The sequence below is a fragment of the Desmodus rotundus genome, chromosome 8 (genome assembly GCF_022682495.2).
Source record: "Desmodus rotundus isolate HL8 chromosome 8, HLdesRot8A.1, whole genome shotgun sequence".
Lineage (NCBI taxonomy): Eukaryota > Metazoa > Chordata > Mammalia > Chiroptera > Phyllostomidae > Desmodus > Desmodus rotundus.
Window position 1 is genome coordinate 82,527,082 of NC_071394.1, and position 24,532 is coordinate 82,551,613.

At 39.6% G+C, this 24,532-nt stretch overlaps 1 protein-coding gene and 1 pseudogene across 5 annotated transcripts in view; both read left to right on the forward strand.

The window, feature by feature from the left end:
* Positions 1–24,532, forward strand: part of FHIT (fragile histidine triad diadenosine triphosphatase) — a 1,459,166-nt gene that overhangs the window by 175,519 nt on the left and 1,259,115 nt on the right. The gene's annotated exons all lie outside the window — the stretch shown is intronic.
* LOC112301317 (U1 spliceosomal RNA) lies at positions 17,277–17,423 on the forward strand (annotated as a pseudogene).

Sequence of the window (24,532 nt, forward strand, 5' to 3'; positions counted from 1 at the left end):
TCCATCTTGGGTTTATTTTTGTATACGGCGTAAGTTGGTGATCGAGTTTCACCTCGCTGTCCAGATCTCCCAACACCATTTGTTGAATAGGCTGTTTTTGCTCCATTTTATGCTCCTGCCTCCTTTGTCAAATATTAATTGACCTTAAAGACTTGAGTTTATTTCTGGGCTCTCTGTTCAGTTCCATTGGTCTATGTGCCAGTTTTTATGCCAGTACCAGGCTGTTTTGATGACAGTGACCTTATAATACAGTTTGATATCAGGTATTGTGATCCCTCCTGCTTTGTCCTTCTTTCTCAAAATTGCTGCAGCTATTTGGGATCATCTGTGGTTCCATATGAACTTCTGAAATGTTTGTTCTATATCTGTGAAATATGTCATGGGTACTCTAATAGGGATTGCATTGAATCTATAAATCTCTTTGGGTAGTATGGCCATTTTGATGATGTTAATTCTTCCAATCCATGAGCTTGGTTCATGTTTTCATTTCTTTGTGTCTTCCTTAATTTCTTTCTTCAGTGTTGTGTAGTTTTCTGAGTGCAGGTCTTTTACCTCCTTGGTTAGGTTTATTCCTAGGTACTTTATTTTTCTTGTTGCTATATCAAATGGGATTTTTTTCCTGATTTCTGTTTCTGCTGTTTCATTGTTGGTATACAGGAATGCCTTTGATTTTTGAGTATTGACTTTGTATCCAGCTGTTTTGCCAAATTCATTTATTAGGTCGAGTAGTTTTTTGGTGGATTCTATAGGATTTTCCATGTACACTATCATGTCATCTGCAAACAGTGACAGTTTCATTTCCTCCTTTCCATTTTGGATGCCTTTTATTGCTTTTTCTTGTCTGAATGCTGTGGCTAGGACTTCCAATACTATGTTGAATAGGAGTGGTGAGAGAGGGCATCCTTGTGTTGTTCCTGATCTTAGTGGGAAAGCTCTAAGTTTTTGTCCATTGAGTATGATGTTGGCTGTAGGTCTCTCATATATGGCCTTTATTATGTTGAGGAATGCTCCCTTTATTCCCACTTTGCTGAGTGTTTTTATCAGAAATGGGTGCTGTATCCTATCAAATGCTTTTTCCACATCTATTGACATGATCATGTGATTTTTGTCTTTGCTGCTGTTGATGTGATGTATTATGTTTATTGATTTGCAAATATTGTACCATCCTTGCATCCCTGGGATGAATGACACTTGGTCATGGTGTATGATCTTTTTAATGTATTCCTGGATGTGGTTTGCCAATATTTTGTTGAGAATTTTAGCATCTATGTCCATCAGCGATATTGGCCTGAAGTTTTCCTTCTTCGTTGTGTCTTTATCTGGTTTTGGGATTAGGATGATGCTGGCTTCATAAAAAGAGTTTGGGAGTCTTCCGTCAGTTTGGATTTTTTCAAATAGTCTGTGAAGGATAGGGGTTAGCTCTTCCTTAAATGCTTTGTAGAACTATCCTGTGAAACCATCTGGTCCAGGGCTTTTGTGTGTTGGGAGTTTTTTGATGACTGCTTTAATTTCGTCTGCTGTTATTGGTCTGTTCAGGTTTTCTGCTTCTTCTTCATTCAGTTTTGGAAGATTATATTTTTCTAGAAATGTGTCCATTTCACCTAGGTTTTCAAATTTCTTGGCATACTGTTCTTCGTAGTAATTTCTTACAATGCTTTGTATTTCTGTGGTATCAGTTGTAATCTCTCCTCTTTCATTTCTAGTTGTGTTTATTTGGATCCTCTCTCTTTTTTTCTTGATGAGCCTACTTAAAGGCTTGTCGATTTTGTTTATCTTTTCAAAGAACCAGCTCCTGGATTCATTGATCCTTAGAATTGTGCTTTTAGTCTCTATGTCATTTAACTCTGCTCTGATCTTGGTTATTTCCTTCCTTCTGCTTGCTCTGGGCTGTCTTTGTTGTTGTTCCTCGAGTTATTGTAGGCATAGGGTTAGGTTGTTTGTTTGAAATGTTTGTATCTTTTTAAGGTAGGCCTGTATTGCTATGAACTTCCCTCTCAGGACTGCCTTTGCTGTGTCCCATAGGTTTGGGGTTGTTGTGAGTTCATTTTCATTTGTTTCCAGGAAGTTTTTGATTTCTTCCCTAATCTCTTTCTTGACCCATTCATTGTTTACTAGCATGCTATTCAGTCTCCATGATTTTGAGTGTTTGGGGTTTTTTCCTTTGGGGTTGGTTTCTAGTTTCAGTGACTTGTGGTCCGAGAAAATGCTTGATATGATTTCAATTTTCTTGAATTTGTCGAGGCTTGCTTTATGTCCTATCATGTGGTCTGTCTTTGAAAATGTTCCATGTACACTTGAAAAGAATGTGTATTTTGCTTCTTTGGGATGAAAAGCTCTCTATATATCAGTTAAGTCTATTTCCTCTAGGGTATTGTTAAGTGACACAATATCCTCCTTGCTATTTTGTTTGGAAGACCTGTCCATTTTTGACAGTGGGGTGTTAAAGTCCCCTACTATAATTGTGTTGCTGTCAATATCTTTCTTGAAGTCCTCCAAGATTTTCTTAATGTATTTGGGTGCTCCTATGTTGGGTGCATATATATTTACAATGTTTATGTCTTCTTGGTGGATTCTTCCTTTGAGTATTATGAAGTGACCTTCTGGGTCTCTCTTTATGGCCCTTCTTTGGAAGTCTATTTTGTCTGATATGAGTATTGCTACCCCTGCTTGTTTTTCTTGTCTGTTTCCTTGGAAAGTTTGTTTCCAGCCCTTCACTTTCAGTCTGTGTAAGACTTTTGTCCTGAGATGGGTCTCTTGTAGGCAGCATATGTGTGGGTCATGTTTTCTTATCCATTCAGCTATTCTATGTCTTTTGATTGGAGCATTTAATCTATTTACGTTTAAGGTTATTATTGATAGGTAGTTATTCATTGCCATTTTTTCCTGCCTGTGTTCCTCTCTCTTTCTCTTTTCCTTCCTTTCCTTAAAGCAGTCCCTTTAGCATCTCTTGCAGAACTCGTTTGGTGGAGCTGTATTCTTTTAGACTTCTTTTGTCTGGGAAACTCTTTATTTGGCCTTCTATCTTGATTGAGAGCCTTGCTGGGTAAAGTAGTCTTGGTTGCAGGCCTCTGGTTCTCATTATTTGGAATATTTTTGCAATTCTCTTCTGGCTCAGAGTGTTTCCATTGAGAAGTCAGTTGCTAACCTTATTGGGGCTCCCTTGTATGTTTCTCCCTTGCTGTCTTTAAGATCCTCTCTTTGTCTTGGAATTATACCATTTTAATTATGATGTGTCCTGCAGTGGGCCTCTTTGGGTTCCTCTTGCTTGGGACTCTCTGTGTTTCCTGGATTTGGGTGACTTTTTCTCTCATCTGGTTAGGGAAATTTTCCATCATTACTTTCTCAAACTGGTTTTCTATCCCTTGTTCTTCTTCTTCTCCTTCTGTTATCCCTATTACACAGATATTATTACACATCATGTTGTCCTGCATTTCCCTTAATCCCTCTTCATTCTTTCTGGGCCTCTTTTCCTTTTCTTGCTCTTTCTGGGTTTTTTTTTCTACTGTGTCCTCCAGGTCACTGATCCGATCCCGTACTTCATGAAGTCTGCTTTTGATTCCTTCTACTGTGTTCTTCAGTTCAAAAATTGTATTCTTCATTTCCTCTGGGCCCTTGTTTATACTCTCTATTTCATTTTCATGTTGATATAGTTTGCAGTGAGTTCACTGTAGTTTCCCTGTAGTTTCTGGTAGTTCTCTGTGAGCTCAGTGAGCTTCCTGATAACCGTTGCTTTGAACTCAATATCTGATAGTTGACTTGCCTCTTTTTCAGTTAGCATACTTTCTGAGGCCTCCTCCTTTGCTTTCATTTGGGGATTGTTTCTTTGTGTTCCCATTGTTTGTGAGACTCTTCTTGTTAGCCTCTCCTTCTTAAATTGATCTATTCTGACTCCCTGGGTTTATGTTAAGAACATCTATGGTAGAATGCCAATGGGATTCAGTGGTGCTGTCTCCTTAATCTCCTGTGCTCATTGGTCTTGAGCTGACGTTTATGGGTGTAACACGGTCTAACTCTGGTCTTTTCAGCACTCCAGGTTTTATTGTCTCACCTGTGAGAAAAAGAGAAAGGGGAGGGGGGAAAAAGAAGAAAAAGAAAGAAGAAGACGGGAATGAGCGAAAAAGGGAATAGAAAAGGAAAGGAAGGAAGGAAGAAGGAATAAAGAAAGATCCGAGGAAAAATAAGAAGGAATTTTAACAAAAATTAAAACAAAAGAATAAATAAAAGAAGGCAGGAAGAAGGAATAAAAAAGGTAAAGGATGGAAGGAAGAAGCAATAAAGAAAGAAAGAAGATCCAAAAGGAAGAAGGAATTCAGGGGGAAAGGAGGAAAGAAAAAAAGAAAGTCTTCTGCTGTCTTTAAACCAGTCATGTTAGTTCTGCCTGTCTTCCTGTCTGTGGAACAGGAGGGCGTGGTTGGAAGGATTGGTTTCCCTTTTCTTCAGTCCTGAGCCACACTCTTTGCTCTTGTTCAGCCTCCAGTCCAGTTCCTCAGGGTCCTTCTGCTCCCCACGAGGCCTTTAGTTCACCAGTTGTGCTTTCCTTTAGTTGTACCAATTAGGGGCAACTCACACTCCCCCTTCTTGCTCTTTGCTGTCTTAGATGCGGGGGGGCTCTCAGTGGTGCTATGGGGTACTTCAGCCCCCTACTGGGTCGAGTCTTTCTAGGGAATGCTGTCTCCCCTAGCCGTGCAGCTCCCCTCTGCTGGGTGTTCTGCCTTCCTCCTAGAGAGCCAGTAGGCCCTGCAGGGCTCTGTGCGCAGGGGCTAGGTAGGAGTTGTTCAGAACCAGTGCTTTTAGGTGTGGTCCCTCACAGGCAGCCAGGTCGTTGATCAGCCGATCTGCTGCTTTGTGCCTGGGTCGTGCTCAGCCAGCTGGTCCGCAGCTCTGGGCCTGTTCATGGGGCAGCTAGCCTCTGCTCCCGGTGCGCACCCACCCAAGGTTTCAGGTGTGGGCGCCCCGCCGGGGTTTCAGGTGTGGGTCCCCAGTCTGCTATTCTGTGCGCATGCAACCGGGTTTCAGGTGAGCGCTGGGGCTGCTTATCTCGAGTTCACATTCCAGGGGCTGAGGGGGGGAGGGGCGCCAGAGGCCGTGGCTGCTGGGGAGAGTTCTCTAACTAGCCGCTGAGTGCCTCTATTTTCTTTTTTTGTTTGAGAAATTCTTCCTATTCAAGCCTCCCTGGTCCAAACAAGCACCTGGCTGCTCACACAGCTCAGCCTGGCTCTCTCCCAAGAATCCTGCAGCAGAACCTGCACCTTGGCTGGGGCTACAGCCGCCCTGGTCCCCGTGCTGGTCCCAGGGACCTTATTGTCCTTAAGTACTCTTCTTACTGTCAGATCTTTCAATGTCCTCTATCTTTGGTCTTCAATCTTCATATATGCTGGAATACTGTTGGCTGTTCGCTCTGCTCCTCAGATCAGCTAGGTGTTTCACTGGTGTTGAGGGGAAGTGGACTCTGCTCCCACCTATCTGTCTGCCATCTTCCCAACCTCACCCTTTTTATTCTTTTCACCTTTTGTGTAAACTACGTGTATAAACTATAAACAAATTTGTTATACATTGGAAGTCTGTCCAGAAAGTGTCAAGCCATGTAATATGAAAAATAGAGACATTTACTGAAGAAGATACAAGATACAAGAAACATTGTACATAGGACAATGATTCCTCAGTCCCCTTCAAAGTAGGCACTTGGGACCTCACACAGTTCTCCCAATCGCCATCCGCTACCCTGTCGTATATTCCTGAATCTCATCGATGGTCTGAAATCTCTTTTCCTTGAAAGATGATTTTAGTTTTGGGAAAAGACAGAAGATGCAGGGTGTCAAATCTAGGCTGTAAGGGGACTGAGTCACTTGGGTCATTTGATATTTGGCCACAAAACTCTGCCTAAGATATGATGCATGAGCGGGCACATTATTGTGATGAAGCTGCCAGTCAACACTTTCCCATATAGCTTCAGCGAAAGAAGAATGTTTAAGCTTAATGCAAAATTTGATGCAGATTTGTTGCTTTATTCAGTCATTTTGAATGTGATGGACACACAATACACGTGCTCACTCAATGGCATCTACTGCCTCCACTGACTGGTACAGTGAAGTCATCATTGTTCATGCATGCACATTCCAGGCCACTATCCTTGGCCACTAGGTTACATGGAGATTGTGCAAACCATTCCCATTATATCAACAGTGGTTTGACTTTTTCTGGACAGACCTCATATATTTGGAGGATGAGAGAAAGAAGGGAAGACTTATGTTTGTTGAACTCAGCTCTTTGTCTGGGGCTTGGTGGGTTTTTTTTCTGTATCACTTATGATTCTTTCAGATGAACATATTAGAAATCCCAGTTCAACTGACTTAAACAAAAATGTTAAAATGTAGATGAAGTAAATAAGGCCTTTCAAGAATTCAGCAACAACGTTATTGAGAACTACGGTTCTTTTCATCTTTTATTTCTGCCCTCTTCCATGTATTACTTTCCTGTGTAGGCTTGTTCCCTTATGGTCCAGGTTGACTAGGGTATTTCTGTATATCTTGACACGATGTGTGAAGGCCAGAAATGGAGATGAATACTCACCCTTTATTGTGTCCTTTATTTCTTTAAGAATAAGGAAAACTTTCCCAGAAGCCCTGCAACAATTCCCTCTCCTAGTCGATTGGCCATCATTTCAAACCATACCCTAAAACAGTCCTTTGTAAGGGGAAAGAAGTTGCCATGCTTGTCCTAGTCCAGTCAAGCCTAGGGCTGAGTAGGGCCCAGCCTCTTCCCTGGGTTTGGGGCATGGGCCACCAATAAATAAATAAAGTCAGAGTCAGGACCTATTAAAAGGAAGGGGAAGGACAAATGAATTTTGTGTAGACAGTCAGCACCTCTCATTTAGGTCTCCCAACAATTCTATACCAGAGGTACTGAATACCCAAAGAGGTGAATTATCCTGACCAAGGTCAGACAGCTCTAAAGTAAAAACCTAGGATTTGAATCCAAATAATTATAGCTCCAAAGCTGTGGATCCTGGAAGAGACCAAACAGGGAGAGAAATATCTAACAACATAATGCATCATTGGAATATTCCAATCTTGCATACTCCAGCAAGAATGGCAATGAGTTTCTTTAGCCCCCAAATTTGTAATAATATTTTTGGAATGTAAAAATAACATGTGCATTGGGGTAATTTAGAAAATATAAAAGAAAATAAGCATCCTCCAGAATTCCACTGCCTAGCCAATACCACTATTAACATTTTGGAGTATTTCATCTTTGTTTTTCTACACACCTGTGTGCACATACACACCACTTATACACTAAAAAATATTTATCGATCACTTTCTGTGTAGAGTAATGTGCAAATATACAAACATAGATGCAAGTATACATTATAAACATATTGAATATAGGGTGCATAGCCTATTTTACGTCTTTCTATTCCACTTAACTTTATAGCATGAAGATTTTTGTGCATTTTCTTATGAACTATAATTCTTCGGGAACATCATTTTTTAATAACTGCATGATGATCCATTTTGTAGTAACAAAATGTATTAAACAAGCCCCTTATTTGTAGACCTGTATGTTTCTCTCAATTTTTCTTTATGGATAGTAACACTGTCAATAAGCATCCATGTGTGATATATCTTTGGGCACATCTTTTATTTCCTCAGGATACAGTCCTTGAAATAATGAGTCAGGAAATGAACATTTTAAAGCTGTGAATTTTTGATGCATATTGCCAACTTGCAATTCAGAAATGTATACTCCACGTTCCCAACAACAATCTATGACAGTGTCTGGCTCTTTCTTGGTGCTCTTGTCTTGGAGGGGTTTTTTTGTTTTTGTTTTTTCTTTTGAAGTAGTTTTGGAAGTTCTTTATAAAGGCCTTACAGTCCACAGATAAATTATTGCTGTTACTCATTTGTCATTTTCTCAAGGGGATTTCTCAGGGTTCATTATGCTTTCTTGTATTAGTTACACAAGGCCAAAATGGACCTCCATATACTATTAGATATTGAGGGGGAAACAAACCCTGAACAATATGTACCAAAGCAATATTTGATATTATATGTCTAACAAAATTGAAATAAAAACCTCCATAAGTGCTAGTGCATTGTTAAAATGTTCAGATCAGGTAAATTATTTGGTTCATAAATAAATAATTTTAACTTCCATGATAATGGAGAAGAGGAAAGGTGATATGAGACTTACTGAATAGACCAATCATTCATTCTCCTGAAGCCAAGATAAACAGCACCATGAATTAAACGACAGAACATTGGATGACAGGCTACATTGTCTTAGGACTGGGCAGTTATTAGGAGTACATGTATCCACAAGACATAACACTGATGTTATTTACCCTGGGTTATCCAAGGGAGATGCTTTCAAAAGGTGTCCTGGAAAGGGGCAATTGGCAATGCTGGGCAGCACCATGTTGTCAACCAAGAAAAGGAGCAGAAGGCAGGAGGTTCTTGTGCACTGTTCCTTCTCCCATCATCCAGATGGAGCCAGAGAGGATTACACTGGACATTAATAGGATGGGGAGAAAGAGATGAATTAGAGGCAGCTGAGATTTGCAAATTTCCCAACAAGTCCTTCCATTTCATCAGAGGTCTTTGAGTAATTTTTATTGGCATGCCAAATGTCTTCAGTGACCTACACAGACCTGGAGGAGGAGACATAGTATGTTGAATGTACCTTTTCTCTGAACTTTACTTCCTGCTCTGGAATCTACAATCTGGCCTTCAACTAATTACTTCATGCTTTGACATACTTATGCCTACCTTTTTTATGCTGAAATTCATGAATTCATTAATCCATTTATTCTCTCACACATTAAATAATGATCAGTTAAGGTCTGTGTCCAGGTACCATGCCAATCAAAATGCAAGTTCCCCGTCTAATCCTTGCTTATCTAATCCTCTTATCTGTTTATAGTTAACCTGCATGGATGTTTCATTGAAACTTGATTCTTTCAGGATACACATTTTAAGGAAGGCTTTGTTCATATTTTAATACTTACCACATTAGACTTCTGGTCAAGATGGAGGTGTAGGTAGACATGCTTTGCCTCCTCATGCAACTGCAGAAAGAATTACAACTAAATCTCAAAACAAATAACACCCAGAACCAGCAGAAAATTGAGCTGTATAGAAGTCTGACAACCAAGGATTTAAAGAGGCCACATTCATCCAGATGGATAGGAGGGGCGGAGTTGCAGAGATGAGTGGAGAGGAGCTGAGACAGGGTGTGGCATGAAGAGGTGGTGGCAGTAATGGATGGTCCCACATTTATGTATGGTAGATAAAAGTCAGAAGGGATAACTTGGGAGCAAGTGATCCCAGCCCCAGGCCACCATACAGCTCAGGTTTCCAGTACTGGGAAGATAATCTCTATAACTTCTCGCTATAAAATCCAGTGGGGGTTGGGGTGCAGAAGAAGGTGCTGGATTTTCAGGAGACTCCATTTAAAGGGCCTGCACAGACTTAGAACATAGGTAAACCCACCCACTCTGGGAATCGGCACCAAGACAATAGCTGGAAGGATGCCAAACACATATGGGAAGTATATGAAGTGACTGGAAATGGGGCAAACCTCAGAAGCCAGACAGAGGCATTGTCTCCTCTCTGAGCCCTCCCCCTAGCCCCCAGAGCCATATAGCAGTGAAGCAAGTAGCTCTGCCCTGGCAATTACCTAAGGCTCTGCCCCACACATTTTGCAGGTGCCTTTTCTATAATAGTCCATGCTACTAAGACAGGGAGTCAAAGCAGCTCTACCTAATACACAGAAACAAACCACAGGGAGGCTGCCAAGTTGAGGAGACAAAGAAATATGGCCCAAATGAAAGAAGAGAACAAAACCTCAGAAAAAGAACTAAACAAAACAGAGATAACCAACCCATCAGATGCAGAGTTCAAAACACTGGTGATTAGGATGCTCAAAGAACTTGTTGACTATGGCATCAACATAAAGGAGGAAATGAAGGCTACATTAAGTGAAATAAAGAAAAATCTATAGGGAACCATCAGTGGAGGGGAGGAAGCCAGGATTCAAATCAATGATTTGGAACATAAGGAAGAAATAAGCATTCAACCAGAACAGTAAGAAGAAAAAAGATTAAAAAAAAAAACAAACAAAAAAACAAGGGTAGTATAAGAATCCTCTGGGACATCTCCAAATGTACCAACATTGGAATCATCAGGATACCAGAGGAGAAGAAGAAGAGCAAGAAACTGAAAACTTATTTGAAAAAATAATGAAAGAAAACCTCCCTAATTTGGTGAAGGAAATAGACATACAAGTGCAGGAAGCACAGAATCCCAAACAAGTTGGACCTAAAGAGGACCACAGCAACACACATCATAATTAAAATGCCAAAGGTTAAAGATAAAGAGAGAATCTTAAAAGCAAGAGAAAAGCAGAGAGTTACCTACAAAGGAGTTCCTATAAGATATATCAGCTGATTTTTCAAAAGAAACTTTTTTTTTCAGAGCAGCAACTGTGGTAAATTTATTTCCTACAGGGCCTGACTGGCCGGGAGCAGAATACAAAGACACTGGAGCATGTGGGCCTCTTATGGCTAGGAGTTCAGTTGCCTGGGTAATAACTGAACAGGTGTGCCAGGGTGCATAGGGATGGGGGTGATCCTCCCAGAACTTAGAGAATGGCCCTTGGGGAACGGAAGCAACAAAAGAAACTTTGCAGGCAATAAGAGACTGTCAAGAAGTATTTAAAGTGATGACAAGCAAGGACCTTCATCCTAGACTATTCTATTCAGCAAAGCTATCATTTAGAATGGAAGGGCAGATAAAGTGCTTCCCAGACAAGGTAAAGCTAAAGGAGTTCATCATCACCAAGCCATTATTACATGAAATGTTAAAGGGACTTATATATGAAAAAGAAGATCAAAACTATGAACATTAAAATGACAATAAATTCACAACTATCAACAACTGAATGTAAAAGAGAAATTAAGCAAACAACCAGAATAGGAACAGAATCATAGATATGGAGGTCATTTAGAGGGTTGTTAGCTGGGAGGGGGAGGGGGGAGAATTGGAGAAAGGGGGCAGGGATTAAGAAGCATAATTGGTAGGAACAAAATATACAGGAGGATGTTAAGAACAGCATAGGAAATGTAGAAGCCAAAGGACTTATATGCATGGCCCATGGACATGATATAAGGTGGGGATGATGGAGGGAATGGGGGTACTGGGTGGAGGAGGACAAAAGGGGAAAATTGGGACAACTGTTACAGCATGATAAAGTATATTAAAAAATACCACATTACTTATTAAACATCTACCATGTGTGGGCTATTGAGCTAAATTTTGGGGATACCATAAGATTAAAGTCATCTGGGCAGGATATGATGGTAGAAAGAATGGTATTGTTGGGTGTGGAATTGTTTTGTACTCCCTGCTACTCCAGACTATCTTCTTTAATTCTCAAAATCACACTCATAATTTGGTTGTGCAAGAATTAAAATACATAGAACAATACCTTGTTTTCTCACTGTGGTTAGTAACTGCACAGTCTAAAGGAGTCAGGAGAACAGGCTCATCAGCTTAGTAGTGTTCCTTGATCTTGGCTGCCCTTTAGAATCACTTGGGGAATGTGGAAAATAGCCATTATGTCCATGCCATGACACAGACCAATTATATCAGAATTCCTGGGTTGTGTGACCTATGTGTATGTTTAAAGCTTCTGAGATGATTATAGTATACAACCTTTTGGAGTATTTTTGTGCAGCCAAAGTTGAAAAGCACCAACATAGAAGGTGCGTTAAGTACTACCTTTCACCCCAAAGCAACCTTTACTACTTTTCCAAGGAGCCCAATTCCGTGATAGGTGCCACAAAGAAATTGGTCCATGGTCAGATAGTTTTGAGAAACTCTGTCCTCCTTGGAGGTTCACAGCATCCATTGGCATTTTAAATACCATGAGCAGTCCTGCCATAAAACATCTGTTAAATTTAATAGATGTTTTCTATTCTGCTGTTTTTCTGTATTATTTTTTTTTACAGACGTGCCTTGCTTGCATTCTCTCTCTTTCTCTTACTTAAGAATTTCACTGAATATGGTGTAAGAAATGGCTAGATTATTCAAGAGTTGATTATATAATCCTGGGGGACTTTAGTTCCTTGTTTTTCTCTTATTGGGTCTCCCTTTGTGCCCCCTTTTTAATTACTTCTTGAGCAGACATAGGGCCCAGTGAAGAACTAAAACTGCAGTCAATTCATTTGTTACAAGTTTTTAGCAACAGTTTTAAACAATGTAAAATAAAACTACTGCTGCAGAAGAGACTGGTAGTTGTCACCTTTTCTATAGTAGTGCTTCTCAAAGTGTGGTCCCAGAATTAGAAGCATCAGAATGAACTGGTATGGTAAGCAGAATTATGGCTTCTCCCAAAGATGTCTACACTCTAATGTCCAAAATGGGTGAGTGTGTCAAAAGGTAATTTGCATATGTAGTTTATAGATTATGGGCCAAGATGTGGGGATCATTCCAGATGATCTGGGTGGGCCCAATGTAATTATGTGAGCTCTTAAGATCAAAGAAGCTTTTCAGACTGCAATCAGAGAGAGTTGATGATACAAGAGGCAGGAAAGATTCAAAGCATTGAAAGAACAGAAAACATCATTACTGACTTGAGGAGGGCGGGAGGGATCCATCCACATGCTGAGTAATGTGGGTGGCCTCCAGAAGCTGAGAATGGCCCTCAACTCACAGCCAATAAGGAAACAGGGACCTCAGAACTCAATTCTGCCAACAGCCTGAATGAGCAATGAAACAGAGTCTCACCTGGAGCCTCCAGAGAGGAATACAGCATGTCTACACCTGGATTTTAGCCTGGTGAAACCTATGTCAGCCTTCTGCCCTACAGTGACATAGTGAATTTGCATTGTTTTAAGCCCTAAGTTTGTGATAATTTGTTCTTATGGTAAAAGAAAGCTAATTTACCTGAGACCTTGTTGAAGTGGAAATTTACAGTCCTTACCCCAGACCTACTGAATCAGAAACTGGAGGGGTGGGGTTGGTGAGGTGTGAGCAGTTGTGTTAAACAAGCTCTCCATATGGTTCTGATATACTAAAGTTTGAGAACCACTGGAAGGCAGTGCCAGAATTCCCAAATGTTAAGTAGACATATGGCTGCCAAGAACAAAGTTTGCTTTTCCTATTTCCATTGCAGGTGAGAAGGGTTGTGTGACTAAGTTCTCACCAAACAGGTCTTGCAGTAAAGGGTTAGTTAATACAGCAGGCTTGGGGTGCTGAAACTGCACAATAGGAGGAAAAGATTAGCTTTGACTGATCCTGGGAGACAGTTTTGAGACCTTGAAATATCCTATGGGATTGGAGTGACTTTGTATACCTGAGAACTTGGACCATGCCAAAAAGTTTATGCTAGCCATGTGATCTGTGGTGAATGCCTGGCTGTGGGCCAGGCTCTATCAGTTTGACCTCTGGAGAGCCTGGAGTTGATAGATAAGTGCCCCAGTCTGTCAGTTAGATGCACAATTGTGAGATACACTCTGCACAGTTCCTTATGTGGTCCCCAGAAGCTCGAGATATAATTTCAGCTGCCCATAGATATAACCAGCTTTATGCATGCTTTATTGCTGTTCCCCTTCCTTTCTAGTTTATACTTCCCCTTTTCTCTGAATCCAGTTACCAAGGATCACCTTGCAAATCAGCTGTCTGAGCCTATGCCCTTGGTCTTTGTGTGAGGCTCTGCTTTTAGGAGAATCCAAACTAGCAGAATCCTTAAAGAGACAGGGTGTCAAAGTTCTCTCTTGCTGCTGACTGGGATGGAGATATAATGACTTATCTATAGCTTTTGACTATGTTAAGGAAGGCCATCCTGTAGTAATGGAGGCCATCTGGGTCTGTAATGAATTTGTAGAACTGCCACACCTGCCCTGGATTGCTTACCTTCAAACTTGTTAAACGAGAGAATAAAAGCTTGTGTGTTTAAGCACTGTTAATTTTGGGGGTAGGAAGTTTAGGGAGTGTCTCACGTGCCGCTTAACCTAATTCTGAGTAGCATAGTAACCAATGGCTAAATGGAGAATTTGGTTTGTCATCCGGTTGAAATTAATTTGTTCCTTACCTTCGTTACCATCATGATTAAGGGTTGGTTTCATAAGGAACCACACACATTATTTTGGAAAAGACTATTCATTAATTCAAGAGTAAAGAGACTTGGGTTCTGTGTTAACACCTAAGGAGCTGTGCATCTTACATTCTCTTGGATTAGAATGCATGATCTCAGGGTCTCATTTTTGCAGACCATTGTTCTATGAATTGAAGGTATTTAAAAGTTGACATGTAAAAACAAAACAGTCAGATCATTATGAAATGTAAATGCAGGACATCATCTGTATTTGCATTTTGAAATTCCCATACTAATAGAATAATAAGCCCACCGTAGCCTGCATGTGCATGTGTTTTTAAAAAATGATTCAGTTAGAAAGCCCCTTGAGGCATTATTAAAGTTCATCATATTACTCACTGTGAAGACTCAAACTTTCCTTAAATGTTGGAAGATGTTTACAAAACTCTGTTCACCTGATAGTGATTCTTCAGGCTGATAAGAACCTTCACAAGTTCTTTTTCTTTGCCAGGATGGTACCATCAGTCTATATAATGAGACAGGCCAAAGGATGGGGAATTATGTCCCAGGACAGTCTTCACTCTGTCATTTGGCTTTGCATGCAGAAAACACAATTTATGATGTGATCAAGAATGATATAAGTTGGCAATATAATGAGTTTGGGAATGCTGGATAGCAGATATGTACACCATGACCTTTGCTGGGTGGAAAGTGTCAGACTTGGGCACATGCATATCAGTTATAGAGAAAGAACCTCCTTCAGGGAGTCAAGGGTTGTGAATTTTGTTTCTAGGCAGCATTTACCCAGTTGCCTGGCAACTATGAGAGCAGTTAAGTCCTTGCAATATAATGCTATAAAGTTTTTCATTCATCTCAAAAAGCTTACAGTATAATTTAAATTTTTGAAGCAGAGTGTGGGTGTTCTCAACTGGCAGAGCCTTATCTCACATCTAGCCACAGACTCCAACTACATAAACTTGATGTTGCTGATGGTTTTCTGCATTAGAAATATTGTAAACAAAGGGCTAGAACTCTGAGATGAGAGACATCCTTATTTAGAATGTACTCAGTACCAAGTAACAGAAAACTCAACCTAAAATACAAGGATGTTTACTATTCTCTGAACAAGAAGCCTGTTTTAGCTGCTCAGCAAGGACCCAAACCCCTTCTGCTTCCATTACACCATCAGTGCTATGTGGGCCTTCATCCTCAGGAGTGTTGCCTCATACTCACAATACGGCTGCCAGAGCTTTCAACACCACAGTGTTGCAGATTAGTATCCAACAAAGGATAGGAGGGAAGGGGGCAAAAAGGGCCTTGTCTTTTTTTTTTTAGGGAAGAAAATATTTCTTTAGCATCTTTTTGTTTCTGTTTTGTGAGAACTGGATCACATGTTTATCTCCTCCAAAACTAGTCACTGGCAAAGGATAATTTAGCTACCTTCACTGGCTTAGGCCAGTTATGATTCAGCCTCTTAGGCTGGGGACAGGGTCTGTCTTCCCTGGGCACATTGTCATGTTCCAAATTCTTGAGGAAGACCAGGGTATATTAGCAAAAATGAAGGACAGATGGATGCTAAGAAGGCATCTCATGGTGCTGCTAAATCTCCTTCCATGTTATTGTTTATATGTGTAAGGCAGAAGTTTCAAACTCACCCTTAAAATATTTTTAAAATTAGAATTCAGAAAAAGGAACATTTTGCATTAAAAATTGTATTTTTCACTTGTCCCGGAAAACATCTGATGATCTTGGAAACACTACTGCCGTCTTCAGATGGGGTATGTGCATCCCAGTCTTCACCAGTCCCTTTGCCATGCCCTTGGCCTTCTGTACTCATGAGTATTACTTTCCTGGCTCCCATACACATTTGTGCCTGTGAACCTAAACTAGATGCTTTTTTAATTACATGAACACATTTTGAAGCAAGAGACTTACAGTCAGGCTGGTCCATTATGCTCCAGTACACTAACTACTATCATTCTCTTTCAGCTTTCCTGTGTTTGCAATTCTTTTGCTGTACTGGTGTATGTTTATTTTATGGCTGTGGAACAGGGTATAGTGTGGTGGTCAGGAGGATGGCTTTTGACATAGTACAGAAATGGTTTGAGCCATGGCAGTATCACTCATTAACTTGTGATCACATATTCACATCTATACAATAGAATAATAATGGTACCTACCTCATGTGGTTGATTAGAGAATTAGCCCAGTGCTTGGTTCACATAATGCTAATCTTGAAGATGATGATTATGAAGATGATAATGTCTCTATTAGTTTGTGTTTATTATTATCAGTTAGTCCTTTGAGGTGCCATTTTGGAATGCAAAACACAGCCTCATCAGTGAGTGTTGCTGGAGAATGACAACTACATGTCCATGGAGCTGGAAGATAGTCCTTTGTGCTTGAGGGGCAGCGACCACCTGGAATAATATTTTCTACTCATTTTAAGATAGACTCAGATCCACCTAATTCATGCCTCTAGGTAACCTACACAACTCCTAGAAAGTCAGTTCTGCACTTGAGATTTGCTCATTTCTATGCAGACTAGGGCACATTCTGCATTCATACTGTCAAGAAACAGTGGATATTTTAGTTTATGCCTAGGGATATGGAGATGATTCTGGATACCTCTAATGGCCTTGGAGGGTAATTTTTCCCTACCAAGCTATATATATTTTTTACTGTATTATTTGATTTTGGTCTATATTTCATGAGATTTGGTCCATCTGTAGCTCAATCTGGAAAGATTCAGGGATTTACCATATAAATGAGATCAGCTTAGAAGAGTTATTTGGGAGAGGCACACAAGACATTTTGAAAGTGGGTATTTGCTTTATTTTATTCTCAGAACTGGTTGAGTAGGTCCTAGTTAGGAATCCCAAAGGGAAACTTAGGAACTCATTATAACCTCGTTTTCATAATTTAATTAAAAATTAGTTGGTAGGTATAATAACCACAGTGGCAAAAATGTGGGGGATATAGGCACATGGACTCTGTTGTGAGTGTAAATAAATATGACAAACTTGGGCCAGGCAGTTTGGAACTATCAGCCTTTGTTTGGAATGTTTTGACCTAGAAATTCTTTCAAATTTCTAACAACATGCTCTGCAGATATACTTGGTCAATTATACAAAGTATTTCATTGCATTATTGCTAGTGGTAGTAATTGAAAGTAAATTATATTAACCTGGCAGGGGAGGTACCATGATCATGAATGTGGTTTTCCCAGGGTGAGGGTATTACCCTTGCATTCCAATTTCCTCAAATGTGGGGAACTCGACTGCATAATTTGTGGTAGTGGGGGACTGCATTCTTGCTTTCCTCTAAAAAAATGGAAGTAAATTAAATACTCATCAAGGAGGGCTTGTTCAGAATTATGTATCTATACATTGAAACTACTCTGCAGCCATTAAAAAGCATGGAGTATATCTCTATGAGTTGACATGAAAAGCATGAGGCAGAACAGTATGTATTATATGAACATGTATAAAAATGTATGTTTGTATTAAAAAACAAAATCCATGCCAAATTGTTAATATTGGCTCCCTTACAGAATAAAATTATTTATAAGGATATGAAGATAGGGGATATGAGGGGAATGGGAGGAAAGAGAATAGGCAGAGCTTAATTTTTAATTCATATACTTTTATACATAACACGTATTCTTTTATACTTTTGCAATAACATGTACTCTATTTATAATTAGTATTTCATATTTGAGAGCGTGGAATGAAAACCTAGGGAGTTGTAATGCTTCTTCTGAGGAACAGTATCATGCGGAGGTTGAGAACACAGGTTCTAGAGCCAGGCTGCCTGGACTGGAATCTTGACTCTGTCACTGGTAAGCCGAACGTCCTCAAGCAAGTCCATGGATTTTTCTAGGCCTTGGTTCATCTGTGAAAGAGGCTAATAATGATCCCCTCTAAGGTTGTTGTAAAGATTAGATGAATTACTATTATACAGCATTAGCATTTAGAAAAACATTAGCTATTATTGTTACTGATATTGCAAATTTATAACAAAAATGCAGAAATATCTGTAACAAAATATTACCATAGGCATCTGGAGTCTATTGCTAGGAATTTATGAAATTCAGTGAAATTCCTTTGATATTGTAGAGGTCAAAAAAATAACTTTCCTCTGATCTTTCTAAATTCTTCTGGTTGGAGTAATAATCAAATTAACATCAGGCAGATTAACAGGAGAGGGTCCAAAATTTATTACAGATGTACTTATGGGGTTGCCACAGGAATATGAAGCCCCAGAACCATTGGGCAGTTGAGGCTTACATGTCATTCTGGACAAAGAAGAAGAGGAGTAGGGGCCTGGGATTTTGAAGGCAATTTACAAGTAGATGAAAAAAAGCAAATATATCATAAACAAATTCTTGCTGGGTCACCCAGAAACAATGGGACACAGAGGGAAACAGGCTTTGCAAAATTTCTCCCTGTCTGACACATTTAGTTTACTATCATGCTAAGGTGATTCTCCCTTTTTTTTGAGTTGTTTTCTATCTGAATTCCTTTAGGCAGGTAAAGGGGAAGGGTGAAAATTCTGTCTGAGTCTTTTGTTTCTTAATAACCAGCTTAAAATCAGTATCCCAAAAAGCGTATTTTGGGGTGGCAAAACTTTGGTTACCTTCAATAGGAAATAACATAATATTTTTTAAAAATGAAGCTATTAGGTTATGAGTGACTGTATAGTTAAGGCCTGTGAACACAGAGGCCATTACTTGTAATGGAGGAGCAAAGTCAACAGCCTTAATCTAAACATGTGTCATAATTGGAAAATAACCAGCTGATACTGGTAGGTCCAGAGAATTGAAGGAGGGAAGAAAGGGCAAGAGTGAGGGAGGTGTTCAATAGCTTCCTAAATGTTTCATGAACTTCAATTGCCTGTCTCTTCTTCCTACTATTCTACTAACTCTTCGCCTTATCTTTATTCCCCTGTCAAGTTCTGTGTTTGAATCAGATTTTATCTCTTTGTGGGACAGCTGATACAACAATGTCTGGTTCATTGAAGAGCTAGAATATTCTACAGAATAGTGAAACAGTCACCTAGAAATGGAAGGACATTCTCAAGGATGAATGCTATCAAAAGGAGCTGTAGATGAGTGGGCAGCTGTAGGTTAAAACCAAACATTTGGTGGATAACTTGACTTCCATTCCTAACACTTAATTGAGCTAAGGAACTAAGTGTTGAAATCATTTTCTGTCATCGCTTAGTTGTAAAGCCAGCAGGCTGGAAGAGCAGTGACCGATTGACATTGACAGTCTTCCATCTGGGGCTTAATCTGTTTCCATATGTCTGTGACAGTGGTGTGTCTTTCACTACAGGTTCATGTAATTCTGAAGGCCAGGCATCAAGCAAGAAGCCAGAGTTCTAGTCATTAGTCACACATCCAGGCCACTGGGCAATTCCAGGGTGCTGCCTTTGCTTGCAGCCGGAGAAGATATGATGTTCCATAATGTGGTTCCTAATGAGGAGCACACACAGATGACAAGGCTGGACTCTAGCAGCAAGGTACTGCTAGGAAACAGCTCCAGCTAAAAGAAGCTTTCCCTCTGCTGCTGGCTTCCTTTCCGAAGCCACAGATTTGGCTCTTGATTGACTATCTCCACTGTAGCTTATTATGGGGTTGCACAGCAGCCTGTCCAGCTACAATAAAGTGCTGAGCTGCCAGTTGCTCCCTGCCCTCAATGCAGGGAGGATGGCCAGCGTCTTGATGCTTCAAAGGGACAGTTGTCAGCTGTTTCCTTTGAAGCAGGTTTGGGGGATCCAAAGATTCCTTAAAACTTTTAAGGAACAAAAATCTCTTTCTTCTCACCTTAAAAAGATTGTGTTTACAAAAGAAATTACTACTTAGATAGAGTAATTTGAGAAAAGGATACCCCATAACATAGGCTCTCTTTTAAAAATCACAGAAATATTGTAATAAGCCTTCCCAAGTTAACTGATTTTTTTTAGTTTGTAGGTATTTAGTTTTTCTCAATGCTTTCTGGGGGGGGGGGGAAAGACCACATTGAAATAAATGGCTTTTGTTATCTGACAAAAGTAAAGCATCGTCTTTTTTTTTTTGGATCTCAAAAAATGATTCAAGTGTTAATTAATTGAGGTAGCTGTGGTTGATGAGACATTATATAAAAATGTTGGACAGTGTTTTCAAATTAAATTTCATTAATGAAAGTTACTATAACACTGTTAAAATGGAAGATTTTTTTATTGACTGTATTATTAGCTTATAGAATAACACTAAATTGTGATTTAGGGAAATGCTTAGTTGTGGAATGAAGCATCCTAATTTTCTGTGCTTAGAAGTTGGAGAATCTAGAGGAATAAGCACATGTGTGTTTGTGTGACCTGCAGTTCCCAGTACTTCTATTTACTGGACTCAGAGGAAGGATATGTACTTGGATGGACAGTGTCATGTGGTGATTCAGAAGGTAGATTCTGCGCGCGGACTTGGCCTCAAATCCTGGCTGCATCATTTATGAGCTGTAAGCCCTTCAGCAAGACCATCTTCTTTTCTGGACCTTGCTTTTTTATCTGTAAAGTGGGGATAATAATGGTACCTACTGGTAAGGTTGTTGTCTTATGTGAATGAGTAAATGAGAATGATGTTATTTTAAGGATAAGTTTAAATGTACTTTACTTGTGTATGTCTGATTAATCATCTGGACCCATTGTGGTGTGTAAAATATGGAGACATTGTTCCAGGGCTATAGAGTTGAGTAAAACAGTCTGTTGGGTCGTCTATGGAGACTTGTGCTTATATTATTATAGGGCTGAAGCATCATAACAAGTGTGGCTCACATTCTTTGAACGCTTTCAACAACCTTATAATGTAAGTATTACTTTATCTTTATTTTTTCTGTGATATTAAAGAACTTGCTGAAGTCTTAGAGCTGACTACTCACCATTGGAGGTGATTTCTGAACTCTGGCCAGTTTGATTTCAGATGCCAGCTCACACCTCCTGCAGTTAAATAGCCCTATGACCTAAGGAAGCTTCTCCATCAAGTGCCTGGACTTTTCAGACAGTTGTCTTGGCTCTCACTCACTTTAATTGGCACAGAACAGCCTTGTGTTGTGAGAAAAACTTTCCCTTGCAGGTGAAATATGTTTAGCTGGATTTATTTTGCATTTTCAGTGACAGTTGACTCTTCATCTGGCTGTGTGATTAATCTGCCACCAGAGTGCAGTGAACCTTTAATTATAGCTTCTTCACCCTCTCTTTTCCTTCCATGTACTTTTCCACTGTTGAAGGTTCCAATGGACTGGAAGGTCTGAAGAAGGTTTAACCTGTATGTAATGGAAATGATGGCCTTTGTGTACAGAGAAGAAAAGTTACAGTTGTTAGATATATCCAACTTGCTATATTTTTTCTACCAGAGATATTCACCTCCTTTCTTTCCTGTACTTATTCTTTGGTTCATTGGAAACCACCAAGAGCTATTACTTGTTGATGGTTCTGGAAAACAGAGACTGCTTCCACAATTATCTTTCACTGTGGCCAAACCTGAGTAATGTATGGATGCCATTTAAAGGAAAAAATTCTTAGGGACCCCAATGTTTATATAATTTTTTATTATTTAGTTATTAAACAAGTAAAATATAAAACTAGTTATAAGTTGTGTTTGTAGTTCTTAACCAAATATATGAAACCAAAACACTTTTAGAAATTAAATGGAATCAAAACAACAAAACCAAATTCAAATTAGCAACATTCATTTAACATGATGGATGATGTGTTTGGTTTAAACAGAATCATCTCGGGAAATATCAGTATGGGATGTCTGCTCTGTCGAAGCAGCTTGTCAAGCCTGTGTTATCCTGGACTGTGTGATGACTCCATTTCTCCTAATGCTTCCAGCTGCTACTACTGGAAAAGTCCTTTGTGCCTCCCCTAATCTGAGGTTTTGGGGCACACCAACATTATTTAAGTGGTAATTTGGCTTCTTTTATCTTTGGCTTGTGACAATTAAAATAGCACAACCAGACACCACCACCATAATGATAAATACAAATACAAATGCAGACCTAGGCACAGAAATTTTGTGCTGGTGCCCACATTTTAGACTCCATGTAGCCGATCCATAACACATCTGGAATATTTTAAATGAGTGTTATCTAAATGAGAACAAAAAAATTTAAATCTCATTAATAACCTTCAGACCCTCAAGAACAATGCCCCAAGGCCCCAGTTAGAAAAAGAAGTTGTCCACATTCCCTTTTCTGTGAATGGGACTGCTGTTCTCTTTGCTGGGAATGCCCCTTCCATGGAGTATTGCATGGCTCCCTCTTTCACTTCAATTAGGTCAGTGTCATTGCCATGGGAAAGCCTCACCTGACCACCCTCCTCTGACTCGGGTAGCACTCCTTCAGCTTGGTTCTTTACCCTGTTTTTTTTTTTTAGAGCATTTATCACCTCCTGGCTTTCTTGCTTGTTTGCCTTTATCTGTCGCCCCCATTAGAATGTAAACTCCAATGAGAAGGATTTAGGTTTATTACCTCTGTATTCCCAATGCTGTGAAGAGGAAGTGATATGGATCTGTTAAACTAAGGATAGAATGCTTGCTTTCCATCTCCATTTCTTTTTGGAACATCTCCAATTCCTACCTTCACCTGGTAAAACTCATTTTATGAACCACTGGCAAGAGCCTATATCCTCTCTGTCCTTCATTGGAACACCAAAAGTGTTGAGGCCCCTCTTATGTTACTTGTGGGTTTTACCTCTGATATTTTGATATTTTTCTTCATTTTTATCTCCTGTACTAGACTCTGAGCTTCTCAAGGATAGTGTTTATTTGATTAACCTCTATAATTCCCCTACTATCTGGCATGCACACAGAAATGTAGTCATAAATGGGCATCACCCTGAAACTGTACAGTACTTGGTTCTAATTATCATTCTCTGTGTTTCACAATATCCTGCAGAGTGATGGACTCATAGTGGAAACGATGAGGGTCAATGGATAGCAGGTGGTGGGTGTAAAACAGGGTAAACTCTGAGGACTAAATTCCTATGGCCAACCTGATGCTAATAAAAGAAATTCAATTTAATTACCTGTTCACTTCCATTATGTGCAAAACTCCAGTTAGACATTATGGCCACTACAATGAGTAATGTGTGGTCTTTGAGTTCACAATCTGGTGGAGAAGACTGGTAGAGAGAGAGAGAGAGAAATAGAAATAATGTTTGTTCATTCATCCCTTTACTTATTCATTCCTTCTTTGAATAACGTGTGTTATGTGCCTGTTACTAGGCCTAAGAAAAACCCAACACAGACCCAGGCTATCCCCTAATCCTACAGAAGTGAGACGCAATGTGATACTAATGACCACTGGGATTAGTGAAACAAAGGAAATGAATGCAGTGGTATGAAAATGCTGTGTGATGTGCCCTAATCTGAGTCAGGGAAGGTCCTCCTTGAGGCAAGACATGAAACCGGTGATTTCAACCTTCTTCATCTCATGGCACATAAAAACTAATCACTAAAATTCTGCAGCACACCAAAAAACTTATTTTTTGTCATTCTGACAAAAAATGGGTATAATTTTGATTAATTCACACTGAACAGCTATTGTGTTGGCTATTGTCATTTTTTATTTGACAGTCTAAGGGAAAAGAGGTCAGTGCCTCTGACTAGAAAGATATTGCATGTTTTAAAAATTCTTATAGCACACAGGTTGGAAATTGCTGCTTTGAACTGAAACTCCAGAATGAATGGACCTTAACCAGGGCAGGCACAGGGGAGTGGCATGTACAAGGGCACCTGAACTGTAATACGCTGACAGGAGTACAGGCCAGTGAGAGAAAGTAATTCTGACCATAGGTCTGGAAAGCTTTGTGGAGAAGGAGGGTTTTGACTAGGACCTGAGAGACAAAGGTCATTGACAAGTAAATGGAAGGGTAGGAGACCGTCCAGACCAGAAGACCAGCCTTATGGGCTCACAAGTAGTAACATGTAGATCTGGCTTGAGAACTGTGCAGAGAAAGGAATGGTTAAATTCCAGAGTTTATAAAGAACCTCTCCCATAGATCAATATCATAGTGATGAAATACAGAAATATATGTGGACCATACATTACCATTTGCAGGTTGAAAATTCAAGCTTGTTATGTTTAAAAGGTTAATAGTGTATAAAAATCAGCTAAGATCATTCTTAGCTGATGCTGCTATTAACATTTCTGTGAATTAAATATATTTATTATTAGCACTGTATGTCAGCCTTTTAAAGCAACATATTATATGGAATCACAGACACCTTTTTTTCAGAAAAAATGAGTTAATTTGTAAGCAATACATTACAAATTATATTGAGTTGACATCACTCAATTACAGTTACATTACTGAATTACACCTGTTCAGTCCAGAGCTGGGGGATTTATTAGCACAGCCTCCATTATAGCTAATGGCAAGTATGGTTCTAAAG